Below are 16,956 nucleotides of genomic sequence, written 5' to 3'. Positions count from 1 at the left end.
TAAAAAAAATTACTATGCAAGCTGAAACCACGCAAAATGATTCTAATAATCAATGGGAAAATTGCAATTGTTCTATGAGCTTTAAAAATGTTGTCAAAACATTAAATACTCTTACTGTTGGTTATAAATGTATAAGGAAATGAAACACAGTAACGCTAATATTTATTTAGTACACTCTAATTTACCACATTAGAAACATTGAGAAGTGCTTTCTTTGTTTAAAAAAACGTTATCAAGTGTAGTTCAAACAGTGCTTGCCTTCTTGTTGTATGACTTTGATACAGAGCAAGATTCTTTTCTATGCCTTGGTGAAGGCATGACTCATATCTAGAGTCTCTGGAACAGTGGAAGTGTCAACAACAGTCCGCTATTTCTTCTAGAACTCCATTTATATTCAATTCAAATTTCACTTCCAGTTTTAACACTTCGTGATTCTTTTTGGCACTTTCATCTTTGTTGGGCAATTCTGTCTTTCAATTTTCATTGAAGTTCATTCCAATTGTTAATATTTTTCAATTAAAAAAAATAATGGCAGATGGGTTTATTATTGGGAACAATTACAGAATACTCTCTTGTCCTTGTATAACCTGAGTGACAGGTGCTCAGTGACCAATCATCCACAGACTTTGAAAAAAGTGATGTAATTGGTCAGTGCTCCTGATGTGAATTTGCTTTTTATGAAATGATTTGTGGACTGTATACTTAGCCCGAAGTTTGTATTTTATATAATTACTCTCAATGACTATACGTGGTAACTGAAATTTGAACTCGTGTTTGGAGGCTGCTGTTATTTAACTAAATCACGTTCATGGAAATTCGTGCATACCGGAACCATGCACGGTGAGAAGTGCCTGTATATTATAATTGTACTGAAAAGAAGAAAGGAGAATACTCCACAGAGGGCGCCATGCTATACTAGCACACCCGGGTCAGTTAAGTTTCCTTAGACTATACAGGCCCAATTAGTCCTTCTTTTCACTACATTCTCCAGGATGCCAAGAAAGGCACTATGAGATCACAGGGGAGTCTGGCGACCAGTCTAAAACTACGAGTTCCATTCATCATCAGATGCATAGGTTTTGACTTCCAATTATCATTGATAGCTTATCAAAACATATTTTCCCAGGACTTCCCTGGTGGCGCAGTGGTTGGGAATCAGCCTGCCAGTGCAGGGAACACGGGTTTGAGCCCTGGTCCAGGAAGGTCCCACATGTCACGGAGCGGCTGAGCCCGTGCACCACAGCTACTGAGCCCGCGAGCCACAACTACCGAGGCCCACTCGCCTAGAGCCCATGCTCTGCAGCAGGAGAAGCCACCGCAGTGAGGAGCCCACGCACCGCAGCGAGGAGTGGTCCCCACTCGCCACATAGAGAAAGTCCGCCCGCAGCAACGAAGACCCAACGCAGACAAAAATAAATAAATAAAATTAATTAATTAATTAATTTTTAAAAAGAAAACATATTTTCCCTTCTCGTGTCTGATTTTTTTAAGGGGTTACTTTTAGAAAATGCAATTTGAACCATTTTAGGATTAAATTTTCCTGTTAAAAAAAAATTTCCGTTTAATTATGAAAATTAACAGGAAAATATTTCCAATTCCAAAAGTTTGCTTTAGGGCTAACTTTTCATAAGCACACCTATCGGCATTCCCACACATGATAAAGACAATCTCATCTACGCCCCACCTCCACCATTACCTCTAGTTTTCCCTCCTCACTCACAGGGATAACTGTGCTTCCCTCTTTCCTCCTTCCAGAAGGCTGCGGAAGGCCACGGGTCTAATCTGACTGTAACCTGGGCTGAGGGGTCCCACACGGAGCACCCGTGGGGTCCCGGACAAGTGCTGGGCTCCACCAGGCGCTGCTGGGGAAAGAAAGCACAGGCGGGGTCCATCCACTCAAAACCATGGAAAAAGCTCTAATAAATACCTTAATCCTGATCTTCAAACTCCATTGACAATTTCAGGTGATTTTCAGGGACAAAGGTGGGAAAGAGGATGGTGCGGGCCGCAACACAACTAGATGGTTCTGTCACCGGTAAAGCCCATTAACAATTCATGGGAAATAAAAATAGATTCTGGGTAATAAAAGAAAGTCTAACCTTTTTTTTTTTCCTTTTCCTTTGTGCTTAGTCTAGCGTCACTTGCTCACAGGGAACCGTGTGCAGAGGCCTCGCACCCGCACTTCAGACCAGTCCTCCTAGTGCAAAGTGGCAGCACCCACACCTCAGCTCCGCGGGGCAGAAGCGCCCCGAACGACACCTCCTTTCAAGATGGCGGCGGCCGGCCGCGTACAGAGACGCTACGCCAGGCTCTGGGATCTGCAGCTGTGAGCAGTGCGTCTGCGCCCACCCCAAGCCGCGCCCACCCCCAGCCCCGCCCCGCAAAGAGCCGGTACTCCAGAGCGTGTGCTGGCACCTCTCCATTCTCAGATGGAAGAATAAAACTCCTTTGCTTCCGAAAAACTCGTCTCTTTCTTTTGGCTCCAACGACACTGGGCAGAAGGACCCTTACTGGAGAAGGTCGGTGACGGTTCCAGTTCAGATCCTCAAGAGCTCATCTCATTCCAGCACAGCCGGCTCTGGCCCTGACGCTGCCCACCCAGAGACAAGATGCAGACAGCCCTGAAGTCACTTCACCTCCTGTGTGGGTGACATTCTGTCTGCATCAGTGAGAGTTGCAGGGTGTTTGTCTCCCTCAGTTCTACCTTCATCATGCTCTTTCCAGCAATCAACTGTGCCGTCTACAAGTTACTTCACAGCTTTGTTAGGAAATGACCGGGTGTAAAAACTACTTTGAATTAGGTAAATTCAGAGTTCAAGGTTATAACCTTATATGGCGCTTCCCATTTCCAGGTCACCCTCCAGTCCAAAGCCAAAACGTTCTCATTAGTCCTCTCTGTCTCTCGGAAAGTCAAGCTTTTTCTGCCTGGGTCTCAGTGACTCTCTTTGAAGGCAAGCTCAGTGGTTGCACCACTTTCCACTCTAAAAATTATCAAATCTCTGACTGCTAACCTCCAGTTTCGGTTGCTCCAAACTACCCTTCTCTGAAAACCACTATGGTGTCAGCTCCTTTATCCTAGCCTGCCCCCAAATTTCTCTTAAAGTCCTTTCCATTTCTTCACACCTCCTTGCAACCATCTCCCCAAAGACTCCATTAAGGCATCTGATGTCCTCAGGGGAGGAGAGCTGGGGAAGCACCTAGCCTTCCTCCCAGGGACCCTCCCTTTCCCCTCTCCCTGGGGCTTCCTTCTATTACCTTTGCTTCCTCTTCAGGTTGGCCAGTTCCCCAGCTTCAGACACAGAAATATACAGTATCTTTCAACCCCAGTGAAATCCAAGTCCCCAGTGAAGTCAACAGAGGACAGGAGATACTCTTTCAGGATTCCAGATGGATCTTAACCAAGAAAGAAATGGGATTTCTTTATAACCCAACACCCAGCCATGTGTTCTAAAATGACCATAGCTGAAAGGGTTCTCCCCCAAGCAGAGCCACAGAAAGAAGGGAAGAAGCTGAGGGCTGTGAGAAAAGTAACTGTAAGATTCTTCAGGTAGAAGGCACTCAGAAATTAGGTGGTGGAAACCCATCCAGGTGTTTGTCTGTGGGCCCCATGTTTGGAGATCCAGTTTGTGGGCGTTCTGTATGGTGTTCCTTAATCGTTGATGTTGCCCTGGAAGGCACTGTGCAAGGCACTGAAGGAGAGCAAGATGAGAAAGACAGGATTCCCTGCCCTTAAGGATCTTGCAGCTAAGACAGAAATGGAAGTCAGTGCAAAACAGGGCAACATTTAGTGGAACAGTATGAGACGGCAAGCACTGAAAGGTCTGAAGTGGGAGAGCAGTTATCTTTATGTGAGGAATGAGAAACTTTATGAAGCAGACAGAATTTGAACTTGGCTCTAGAGAAGGAATAGGAATTGATCAGAGAGAAAATCAAGAAGAGCATCCCAGGACTTCCCTGGTGGCACAGTGGTTAAGAATCCATCTGCCAATACAGGGGACACAGGTTCGAGCCCTGGTCCGGGAAGATCCCACATGCTGCAAGGGAAGTCACCGCAGTGAGAAGCCCACGCACCGCAACGAAGAGTAGCTCCTGCTCACCGCAACTAGAGAAAGCCTGCGCGCAGCAATGAAGACCCAACACAGCCAAAAATAAATAAACAAAAATTAAAATAAAAAAAAAGAGAGAGAGAGAGAAGCCACTGCAAGGAGAAGCCCGTGCACTGCAACAAAGGGTAGCCCCTGCTCGCCACAACTAGAGAAAGCCCGCGTGCAGCAATGAAGACCCAACACAGCCAAAAATAAATAAAATTAAATCTTTAAAAAAAAAAAAAAAAGAAGAGCATCCCGGACAGAGGGAACTTCATGAGAGAAGATGTGGAAAGAAGAATGCTTAGAGCGTATTCCCAGAACACTGAGAGGCTGTGGAATGGGAGTGAGGAGGAGGGGGGAGGACTGTGCAGGTCCATGCTACCCGGCCCCCTGCCCCTGTGTCCTGCGGCTGCTGAGCACAGACCATGACCCAGAGGGAGTCTCTTTTGTTTACCAGGTCAAAGAACACAGCCTGCTGCCCACTGAGTCATTTGTCACCTGTGGTCACCTCTCCACATTCTCTGCCCTCACCTGGCAACCTTCCTCTTTTGCTTTATTAATGAGGACAAGGTAAGTTTTCCCAGGCAACCATTAAAACAAAAAACCTGCCTTCTATTTCAAGGGAAACTTTTCTTAAAAGCTCATCTAAAAGAGCTGACTCTTAAGAACATTTGCTTTGATGTAGTTTTCTTAGTTATTCTCATATATGGGAAATAGCAAATGAGAGACAACTAATATAAAGGTCTGAGATCTTGGAGACACAGGCTTGAGTTTGGTCAGTGAAGCAGGCCCAGAAGTGCATAACACAGTCCAGGGTGCAAACTCCACAAGGGGCACTTCTGCCAGCTTGAACTCTGTGCTGGAGACCTTAGTGGGTCTCAGAGGATCAGGGTTTCTGACCACCGTCAAGCACCTGCGTGGCTTCATAGAAAGGGCCCCAGAGCAGGACCTAGGGGGCCTGGGAGCCCATCCATAACTCTCCTTGTGACTTTCAGCAAGTCACTTTATGCCTCTATACTTCAGCCTCCTCCTACTCAAAATGAAGTGTCTTGCTGATCTCAAAGGCAATATAACCTTTCTTTTCTAGAGGAAAGGTTAGGGTTTCCATGTCAACCAAAGAGTGTTCAAGTAAACCTTAGCTCTGCCCCCTTTTAAATTCATAATTTGGGACAAATTACTTGACCTATGCGAGCTTATTTTTCTCCTATGGGAAAAGGAATAAAAATTACCTACCTAAGGTTGCTCTGAGGAAATCAATGAGATAATGCATGTAAAAATGCCCAGCACAATATCTAGAAAATAGTTGGTACTTGATGCCCTGTTTCCTGACTCTTGAAAGGGTCCTTTTGTGTTATAACGTTCTATGTTTCCACCAAAGCAAGGTCTCCACATGTTACCAAAGAGTCTGCAATCATAGCATGGATGGAAATCACCAGTGGTTGAGAATCTGCCTGCCAATGCAGGGGACACGGGTTCGAGCCCTGGTCTGGGAAGATCCCACATGCCGCGGAGCAACTGGGCCCGTGAGCCACAGTTACTGAGCCTGCGCGTCTGGAGCCTGTGCTCCGCAACAAGAGAGGCCGCGGTAATGAGAGGCCTGCGCACCGCGATGAAGAGGGGCCCCCACTTGCCGCAACTAGAGGAAGCCCTCGCACAGAAACGAAGACCCAACACAGCCATAAATAAATAAATAAATAAATAAAAATGAAAAAAAAAAAAAAAGACTTCAAGTGTTCACTTGGGACCCCTAATAATAATATCCTCCAGGAATAAAGGCAAACTAGAAATTAAAAAAAAAAAAAAAAAAAAAAAAAACCTAAGTCATCATCTGGAGATTATAAAGCAGCAAGTCTGGAGAGAGACACGGGGATCTGAATATTTAACTAGCACATACATCCCCAAACCCTGGGGGAGTGGTTATTCCAAAGAGGCAAATCTGAGAAACAGCACTTGATACAGTTCCTCTTGAACTCCCAACCACCTATTTCTTCATTCTCTGGTCTGAGGTGGCTGCCGGCTGTGCTGCCTGCCCCTGGCCCCTGTGTGCTGCCTGGAATTGGCTCAGTTCCTGTATCAATTCTGCTGCTTCTCAGCCAGCTCTGTATATTTGGGGATTGACATTGCAGCATCTGTATTATGAAGATGTGGCTACTCCTTCATCCCCTCTAGAGATTTCTGACTGTGTGTACCTCTGTGAAGCCTGAGTCCAGGAAGAAGCTCAGCGTGTCAGTTTCCCATTTGTAGCAGTTTGGGTTGAAGATGGATTTGGAAAGGAGACTGGAATTAAAGGCTAAGGAAAGCAGTTGGTACCAAGTTCAAGCTCACACTGCTCCTTGCTTGACAGGCCAATAAATCAAGAGACAAGGTGTTGAGGCAAGGAATAGTGACCTTATTTGGAAAGCCAGCAGACTGAGAAGATGGTGGACTACTGTCCCAAAGAACCATCTTACCCAAGTTAGAATTCAGGCTTCTTTTATACTAAAAGGGGAGGGCGTGTGGCTGCTTGTTGTTGCACACTTCTTGGTGCCGGCCAGATTCCAGAGAATATGTGATAATCCTTTGTTCTTGCAGCTGTCCACATAGGTCTGGTCATGATGCTCCTATACACCTCCAGCAAGACAAACGTTATTCTCTGTTATGCATCTTTTTATCTCTATATGAATGGAAAAGTGTTATACCTTTAAAGGTCAGTCTGGGAGGCAGAGCCTTGAGAATGGGCTATGATGTATATTTCAGGGTATAGGCAACATTCTTTTACAAAGGTACAGAGCACAGGCAACAGAGCACAAAGGTTAGAGCGAAAGGAATAGATCCAATATGGAGTCAGGTTTGTTCTTCTCTGTTACACAATCAGTTATCAAATCTCCTCATTTTCCATTAATACCATTACCAGGGAATTTCAACAACTGTCAGGGGCCCTTCAATCTTCTCCAGCTCACAGTACTGCTAGAGGGCTGATTGAACCAATCATTGCACTTTGGAAAATGTTCATATGCCTGTCACACCTGTCAAACACAGACCTTATGTGGCACTTTGGAAAATGTTCATATGCCTGTCACACCTGTCAAACACAGACCTTATGTGGGTGACTGTCAAGAAGTAGCACATACCCCAGATTAAGCCTGCCCAGTGGCTCCCACTGTGCCCCCCATGAACATGGTACATGGCCCTGCTGTAGCCTCCCACATGGCTCACAGCACAGCCAGGTACCTAACCAGCCGGCCACCCTCTCTGCTCCTGTAGTGACCCTCTGCTCCTGGGGCCCGCCCTCCCTTCTCCAGCTGACCCCACTCTCAGGTTCCCTTCTACCCTAGGCTCTGATTTCGTCTGTCCAAGTCAGGAGCGCTGCAAGGAGCCCTGCCTTAGTGCAGCAAGGCCAGTGATGCACCACAAGCAGCATCCTGCTCCAATCTGTGTCCGGTTTCTTCCAGTTATGGTCCAGTTCATCTGGGACCAGGGACCGACCCTGTCTCTGGCTTCAGAGATTAAAGTCTTGGGTTTGACCCCATCCCCTAGGGTGAGGTCACAGTGTGTTACACCCCTCACTTCAGCCATCTTCCACCAGCCCAGACCTCTGCATACTGCTTAGTTGCTGAATTCCTCTGTCTGCCAACCTGCACATCCAACCTCTCTCTGGGCAGATCTCCATGCCCCAGCTTCCCCAGAGATGGAGCTACACCTGCCTGGGCTTCTTCCCACACCTGCCCATGATGCCACTTCCAGCACCAGCCTCTAGTCTCAAGGTCTCTGAGGGATAGTGTTGAGGTATAGTTTTAAGGCCTAGATACATAGAGAGGTATGATAAAGTCCCCAGGGTAGGGCATCACCACCTGAGCTCATGGGGATAGGTATGCCCCACACTGAAGCATCTCAGAGACCTAAATTTTAGAGGAAATATCTTGATCCTATAGGCCTCTGTGCTACAAAAGAGGGTTGCATTAATTCATTCATTCATGTTTGCCAAGAATCAGACATCAAGATGGGATTAGAAATGCAAGAGAGTAAGGGGAGGAAGGAGCACAAGGAGGTGAGGAGAGCCTCAGGCCGAGCTGCAAGTCTGACACCCATAGAAGGACAAAGGCAAGGGAGGAGGGCTGGGTAGGAAGAGTTTCAGACTACAGAGCAGTTCCAAGAAAGGTTTGGCAAAGTCAGTAGGGAATCCTTGAACCAGAGTCATGGATGGAGCCTCATCTCCCCAGAATGGGCTGGCCTTAGTAACCCCACCATGAAGCAGTCATCGACAGAGAGGAGGCTGCAGGAAACGTGAGCTCTGCAGCAGTGGTAGGCCTCAGGGCCAACAGCCGGGGCCTTCGGTCAGTTATGCTTCATGAGGGGATCTGCGCATGCCATTTTTATGGCAGCCACCTGGGCCTTCGTGGAGAATCAAGATGTGGGAGATCAACCCCACCTACCATATCTCAACTTAAGATAGAAAACAGAGCATTTCGGAGGGAAGTCAGGAACTACAGACCAGGAGCTGGCTCTAAAAGAAGGCTGCAAGATTTTGAGATTCTCTGCTTCCCATTCTTGGAATTTGGGCTCTCCCCTGCCTGTTTGCCTGTAGTGATTAGGAAAGAAAAGGCTGAAAATAAAAGGGAACTTGGAAGTTATCTTGGAAGAAGTTGGAGAAACCCATCCCATTTCATAGTCCATCTTCAGGGCAGGGTACATCAAGGAGTAGAAAAGGTGGGAGCTGTGTAAGAGAAGAAGAAAGTAGGCTGGTCTCCCAGGTCTGCAGGAAGACAGACTAGGGGCCTCTGAGCAGGTAGGTGGCATCCAAAAAGCAGCCCTGGGGCCTAAAAGGGCCTTGAAGTTTCCTGGGAGGTAATGAGCACAACAAGGAGAGAGACCTGGTAAGAACCATGTAAGTGACATCAACCTTTGACTCCACCTGTCATCTAGATACAGAAGCCCCGAGCACTTGACCCAAGGCTTACATGGCCTCACCTGTGGCAACCAAGGGTGAAGCACAAAGGCCAATGAACAGGCTGCTTAACTCTGAAGCAAATACCTCCTCCCACTCATTCCTTCTGATCTCCCTAAAGCCACCCCCACACAGGACAAGGAATTTCCTAATTAAGATTTCCAGGTTGATAATCTTTACCAAGTTTACAGAAGATACGCCCTTCTCTGTTCTTTTTAAATGATGTATTTTGTAAGATTTGATACATACGAAAGTATAGATGTGAGTATAATGTGTATGCATATAAAACAAACACTCATAAGCCCACCACCCAACCTAAGAACTGCAATGTAATCTGCTGGACACATCTTCTGCTCTATTATAAAGCAGTTTTTTAAAGTGCTTTCATTAAATATTGGGCACATACAGTAGAATAACTGTAATGAAAAATGATACAACTAGCTTCTCTGCGCCTATCATCCACTGTCAGAAAAACGGCATTCTTATTAGCTTTGCGGTCTCCTGTGTGCCCCTCCCTAATTCTGTTCATGACTGTTTGCTACCATTGGGAGTGTAATTCTCAGATGAAAGTGTTCAAGATTTAGAACGTTTAGAACATTCTTAATACTTTATACTTCATAGCATAACACCTGCTTCGAGTTGAAAATATTTATTAAATTCAGTTCTATTTTTTCCAATTGCAAAAAGTTACTACTTTGGGCAAAGAGGAGAGAGTGGAAGATAAAGAGAGAGAGAGAGAAAACAATTTGCTTTGACTTGGTATTTTGTGGACATCAGAGACTATCCTTTTTTGGTGTGTCTCTAGGTGCCTAAAGTGCAGTAGATTCTCCATAAACATTCCATCCTCTTTCTTAGTAACTTCTCTTGCACCCATTCCTCAACTTTTCCATTACTTCGGGTTCTTTCACATCTGCATTTAAATATCCTCCAATCTCTCCTGTCTTTAAGCAAAAGAAAACAAACTTCCTGGGCATCTTTAGTCCACGTCCTTCTGGTTCCCTCTTTCCCCTCCAGACCATCGTTGTAGAGGGAGCTGTCTACACTCATTGCCTCCATCCTGCCTCCCACCAATTCCACAGCCCGTGGTAATCTTGGCTTCTGTTCCCCTTCTTCCCTCATCTCAACCTTGCAAACTATTTGCAGCAGTGTCACCAACAACCTCCTTCTTGCTAAACCCAGAAGACATGTGTGCGTCCTACTTCAACTCTCAGCAGCACAGGGCACTGTTAACCGCCCCCTCCTTGAAGCTCTTTCTTCCCTTACTTTCCAAATCATTACACTATTAGTTGTCTCCCCGGCTCTTTGCTGCTGTTTTTCAATGTCTTCTGTGGGATTCACTGCCTCTGTTCATCCTTGACGTTCTTGGAGACATTTTCTCCTCTACGTTTTCTTCTCATTCTATATGTCCTCACTAGTGAGCTCATCAATTTCCTTCTCTATCAGTAGATGTTTGGTTTTCTTCCCAAGTAACTGAAATTGACATTGCACCAGTTGAATTTCCAGGGACAGTCAAGGCAGAGGCAGGATCCAGAGTCCAGAGTAGCCAGCACTGGTGGTACAAAGTGTGATCCAATGTTCTGAAGTGATGGCTTCATAATTTAACTGAGTTTTACTCATTATGTGGATTATTAATAATAATAGAAGATTAAGAAGAAGATCTAATATGTAATGAGTGATTATTATATACCAGGTGTGAAATAAAATATATATATTGGTCCCTGCCTGCCCCCCCATTGCTGGCACAGAGCTCTTAAAATCTTCATAATTTCCTAAGTGATAAGAACACCAGGAGCATCTATTGTTCGAATACCTGTCTTTCACCCCATCCCTGACACAAGGCTCCTGAAACCCTTCTAAATTCCAAAATGATAAGAGCACTAGAAGCATCTTTTGCTCTAATGAGGTGACTTGGGTAGGCTCTTGGATGGCTCCTGGATGGGGGCTGGTCACCAGAGAGACCAAGCCATGATTAGAAGCTTGGAATTTTCAGTTCCACCCCACCTCCTCAAAAGAGGGGAGAGGGGCTGGAATGGGAGTCAATAATTGATCGTGCCCACATGAGGAAGCCTCTATAAAATCCCAATAGTAGTGGGTTCAGAGAGCTTCCACGCTGGGAACACATCCACACCAGGAGAGGGATGCACTTCAACTCCATGGGGACAGAATCTCCTGTGCTCAGGACCTTCCCAGACCTCACCCTATGTACTCTCTATATGACTGTCCATCTGTGTCCTTACCATATCCTTTAATCAACTGGTTAATGTAAGTAAGTATTTCCCTGACTTCTGTGAGCCACTCTAGCAAATTAATCAAACCTGAGGAAAGGTTCTATAGCCAGTGAATCAGCTCAGGTGATAACCTGGGCTTGCAAATGATGTCTGAAGCAGGGTTGGGGGCGGGGAGGGCAGTCTTGTGGGAATGAGCCCTTAACCTGTGGGATCTGATGCTGTCTCCAGGTAGATAGTGTCAGAATTGAGCTAAATTGCAGGACACCCAGCTGGTGTCACAGAGAATTGCTTGATGTGGAGAAAAACTTCCACACATTTGGTGACCAGAAATGAAGTGTTCTATGTAAAAATAAAGGAGACACACAGGGGAGAAACACAGTAGGGAAGAACTGCGTTTTTCCCTCCACAGAAAGAAAAAAACTGAGGGTTTTGTGGTTTTTTTTCCTTTTCACCAGGCATCATGCTAAGTGCTTTACATGTATCATCATCTCATTAGATTTTCTCAGCAACCATATGGGGTGGATACTATTGTTATTCCCATTTTCCAGAAGAGGAAATAGAAGCTTAGAGAATTGAAGAACGTGCCCAAGGCGCCAGAGTTAGTTGGAGGAAAAGCTGGTATCGTACTCAGGAGCTGGACTACAGAGCCTGCGCTCCATTCCACCAGACTATACTGACTCACAGTTTCTTTTGCAGTCGTGAATTCTTATTTCTCTTTACCAGTGCTACACACTAAAATGTTAGTCACTCAAGGGCAAGGCTATTCGTCTGTTTTGTTTACTACTGCAACCTCATGGTTGGCTCCGAACAGAGATACTCAATAAAAATTTGTGGAATAAATAAATGTTCATTCAACCTCTTTCAATCTCTCTATCAAATAGTCACATCTTTCACCTGCTTTTTGTTGCATTGTTGAACTTTTTCTTACTGATTTTTAGAATTTTTTAAATTTTGTTTTTGTTATCCTTTAATTTTGTTATATGTATGGAAATAAGTTCTCCCAGTTTATGTTTTGTCTCTTCATTTTTTAATGATTTTTTATGTACAGAGATTCCTAAATAACACAGTCATATTTCAGTCTTTTGTTTTTGTTAATGATTTTGTATCTTTTTAAAGAAAGCCTTTCCTATCCTGAAGTCATATATCCTCCTGTACTCTGTTATAAGCTTGACCTTCACATTTAAACTTTTAATCTATCTGGAATTGATTTGTATGAGTAATGTGATGTAGAGATCTAATTTCGTTTCCCTCCATATAGGTATCCAATTGTCCCAGCCCATTTATTGACGTTTACCCTTTGCACATTGATCTGCAGTGCCATCTTTGTCATATCTGAAGTTTACATCAATGTAAGGACCACGTTCTGTGCTCTCTAAACTTATCTTTGGTTTGTTTTTCTGTCACTCACTGACACCAAACTGTTCTAGTTACCATACCTCGTAATAAATGCCCCCGCCTAGTTCTACCTCACACAGTTTTGACTATTCTTGGCCCTTTTCCAAGAAAAAGACTTTTTTTTGGCCATTCCTTCCGTATAAATTTTGATAAATTCTATGAAAATACCACTGGAATTTTCATAATCTAACTTGATATATTTTGCTGTGATTTTTGTGAAATTTTCAAGTATACAGGAAAAATAGTATAATGACCACCTGTATAATCACAACCCAGGTTCAGTACTTTTTAATATGTGCCATATTTGCTTTACTTATATATGTAGATATATTCGTAAAGGCTACTTGATTTCTAAACATTTAAAAATAATAGGCATTTTGCATTTTACTCTTAAATATTTGTGTTAATTTTCTAAAAATAAGAGCCTCCTCCTCCATAACTATAATGCCATTATCATATCTAAGAAAATTAAAAATTCCCTGTAATCATCTCATATTCAGTCCACACTTAAATTTCCACAATTATCCAAGAATGTGTTTATACATTAGTATTTTTTGTACCAGGGTCAAATCAAGCTGCACACATCCTATTTGATTGTTACAACTCTTAAGTCTTTTGTGTTCTAGAAGAGGCTCCTCACCAATTTTTTTTCATGACATGACTTTTTGTAGCTATCAGGTTAGGTGTCCTATAGACTGTCCCACAACTTCTGGATTTGTCTGATTACTTCTGGATAGCGTTACTTAACATTATCCTCAATCTCTTGTATTCCCTATAAATAGGAAATTTGGCTAGAAAACTTGGCTAAATTCAGGTTAAATACTTAGGGCACAAATACTTCATAGTTAATGGTGGGTACTTTATACTGTGTCACATCACAAGTCACATCATGACAAATCATCCCATCATTATGAATCTGAGTTTGCTCCCTGGTTAAGAGAGTGACTGCCAGTTCTCTCCATTGTAAAAGTACATATTTTTCTTTGCAATTAGTAAGTAAGCTGTGGCATGATACCTTGGCACTGTGTAAATATCCTGTTACTAAACAACTTTCACATAATGGTTTTATATCCACCAATAATCTTTGACTAAATGCAAAAATTATTTCACTGGAATGCAATATGTTGAGGTGTTTGGGTATTTTTTTAGAGGTAAACTGATTCTATAAATCATTTCAGGGCAAACTGACATGTTTGCAATATGGAGTCTCCTTATCCATAAACATGGCATATCTCTTCATTTACTTATATCTTCTTTCAAATATTTTCATTAAATATGATAAATTTAATTATAACGCTATTCATAATAGCAAAAATTGAAAATAACCCAAATATTCATTGACAGGAGAACTAATAAAGAATGATATATTCATACAATGAAATTCTATATCTGGGTGGAAATGAGTAAACTAGAGCTATACACATCAACATGGATGACACCAAGAAACATAATGTTGAGTGAAAAAGCAAGTTTCAGAACAATACATACCACATGAAAAGTTTTTATATGGAACTTTAAAAGGAACTTAATATATCATTTAAAATACAAACCTGTGTGGTAAAACATAAAGAAAAGCAAACTGGGACTTCAGCTTTTGAATTATGGACTGGGTTTTTTAGACCATCCCTCCCACTGAAGACAGATAAAAAGAAGTGGTGAAATTTTTTTTTAATTTTTCTTTAGGTATCAGAGAGCTAACAAGATGGTAGAAAAATTACTGGACCAAGATCTAGGAAAAAAACAAACCCAGGAAAGTGAGGTCTGCAACTCAGGCTGCTTTTGTCCTGGGAACATTTATCAATCTGGAAGTGATAAGTGAAAGATGTAATCATGCTTTGGAGAAGCCTTTATAGAGTAGAGTACAGGGACTTCCCTGGCAGTCCAGTGGTTAAGACTCTGCGCTTCCACTGTAGGGGCATGGATTTGATCCCTGATCAGGGAACTACGATACCACATGACACATGGCCAAGAAAAAAAAAGAGTGGAGTAAAAATGTCAGAATCCAAGAACATAAAGAGTGAGGACTTTGGGAAACAATCCCCTATCTTGGACTGAAAACTTGAAAGTCTGCATCTTAGGAGGAAGAATAAACTAGAAATGAATAAGCCCTTACATGGACTGCAAACCAGCTTTAAATTACCTGGGTAATACAGAAAATCTCAAACCCTGAATCCTATAGAATTAAGGTGAATCCAAATTGCTACTTCTCCTCCATACCACCATAATCTAACAAAATCAATCTTTCAAAATCATATTTAGAGGAAGGCAACAGCTTCCTGGGCCTCAAATTATTTCTACAAATATTTTTTAATTATAGGGTAATCCACGTAATCAAAGATAATTAGACAATAAGGAGAAAAGATGTCATGAGATGGAAGCAGTAGAAATAATAGGCAACTTATAGAGACCCACAGAAATTCTAAATGAATATCACCATACATCGTACAATAACCATGTTTACTATGTTCATGGAGCTAGTCAAGCTTCAGATTTCGGCATGGAACTTGTGATAGATAGCCTCTAAAATGGCTCTCAAAAATCCCCACTTCCTGGGACTTCCCTGGTAGCACAGTGGTTAAGCATCTGCCTGCCAGTGCAGGGGACATGGGTTCGAGCCCTGGTCCTGGAAGATCCCACATGCCCCAGAGAAACTAAGCCCATGTGCCACAACTACTGAGCCTGCACTCTAGAGCCCGTGATCCACAACTACTGAAGCCCATGCGCCCTAGAGCCCATGCACTGCAACAAGAGAAGCCACCACAATGAGAAGCCCACGCACTGCAACGAAGAGTAGCCTCTCCCTCCCTCTCCCCCTCCCCCCCCCATCTCCCTCTCCCTCTCTTTTTCAATTAGAGCCCCTGGTTTGGAGAAACAAACTGCCATGTAACGAACTACCTTATGAAGAAACCCATGTGGCAAGGAACTGATGTTTCCGGCCAACATTCTCCCAAGACCCAAGGGCTGATAACAGTCACGTGAGTGAGTTTAGAATGGGGGATCCTCTCTCAGTAGAACCTCGAGATGACTGCAGCCCCATATAACATGTTGATTGCAACCTTGTGAGAAGATAGAGCAGAGGAACTCAGCAAAGCTACACCCAGTTTTCTGATGTACGAAAACTATGTGATAAAAATTGTCATTTTAAGTGTTCAAGTTTAAGTATAATTTCTTATGTACAGCAGATAACTAATATAAAACCAGAAAATATTTTAAAATTGATATACAGTAGATTAGAAAATAATTAAATAGAAATTCTGAACTTGACAGTAAAAACTCAGTTAAATGGGTTTAACAGCAGATTAAATATTACAAAAATAAAAACAAGCATAAAGGAAGATAGGTTAGAAGCAACTCTTACAGAGTAAAACCGAGTGAGACAAAAATGATGAAAAATAAAAGATATGAGACATACAGATACAGTGAGAAGATCTAATAGATATTTAATTCTCAGGAGAGGAAAGAGAGAATGGAGAATGTACAATATTTGATGAAGCAATGTATCATTTGCTGAGCTCCTTGGATCTGTGGATTGATAAAAGGCATCAATGTGTTCATCAATCGACAGATCAAGGAGCCCAACAAATCCAAGCAAGATAAATTAAAAGAAACCCACAACTAGACACATTTCTTTGAAACTTCAGAAAACCAAAGACAAAGAGAAAATTTTTAAAGCATATGGAGAAAAAAGACATTCTTTTCAAAAGTTACAGTTAGATTGACAGTTCATTTACACTGACTTCTCAGCAGCATCAGTGGAAGTCAAAAACAGTGAAATGATTTTGTCGAAGTGCTGAAAGGAAATAGTTTCCAACCCAGAATTATACGCTAGCAAGAATACTCTGGAAGAATAAAAGTTAAATAATAAAATAAATATATTTTTAGACAAAATTAAATAAATAAATAAACCAAAAGAGTTCACATCCAGTTGACTACCACTAAATGAACTTTAAAGATGCTTCCAGGCAGAGGGAAAATTATTGCAGAAGGAAGTTCAGAGATGCCATAAGGAATAAAAAGCAAAGAAAGTGATGAATATATGAGTAAAAGTAAATAAACATTGTATAAAAAAAGTAATAATGTCTTATGGAAAAATAAAATATTTATGATTAAAATGCACAAAAATATCACATAACACAGAAGAGAAATAAATAAGGTTTGAGTGTTCTAAACTCCTTACACTGTCAGAGGAGAGTTTAAAGGTAAAGATTATCATTACACATTAATAAATCAAGAATTCATGTTGGAATTATTGAGTTACTTCTAAAAGAATAGAATATAGTGTACTTATTCCAAACTAATATAAGGATAAAGTAGAATTATT

At 42.5% G+C, this 16,956-nt stretch overlaps 1 protein-coding gene and 1 long non-coding RNA gene across 2 annotated transcripts in view; one reads left to right on the top strand and one right to left on the bottom strand.

Moving 5' to 3' along the window:
• The window catches only part of SRD5A2 (steroid 5 alpha-reductase 2), a 114,071-nt gene extending 111,793 nt beyond the window's left edge, over positions 1-2,278 (bottom strand). Inside the window, exon 1 of the mRNA XM_082356822.1 lies at positions 2,100-2,278. The gene's annotated coding sequence lies outside the window, so the exon portion shown is untranslated. The remainder of the gene's footprint in view (positions 1-2,099) is intronic.
• The window catches only part of LOC309611890, a 489,900-nt gene that overhangs the window by 421,823 nt on the left and 51,121 nt on the right, over positions 1-16,956 (top strand). The window lies entirely within an intron of this gene.

The sequence above is a fragment of the Balaenoptera borealis genome, assembly GCF_965194805.1.
Source record: "Balaenoptera borealis genome assembly, chromosome: 15".
NCBI lineage: Eukaryota > Metazoa > Chordata > Mammalia > Artiodactyla > Balaenopteridae > Balaenoptera > Balaenoptera borealis.
This window is presented reverse-complemented; position numbering and strand designations above follow the sequence as displayed.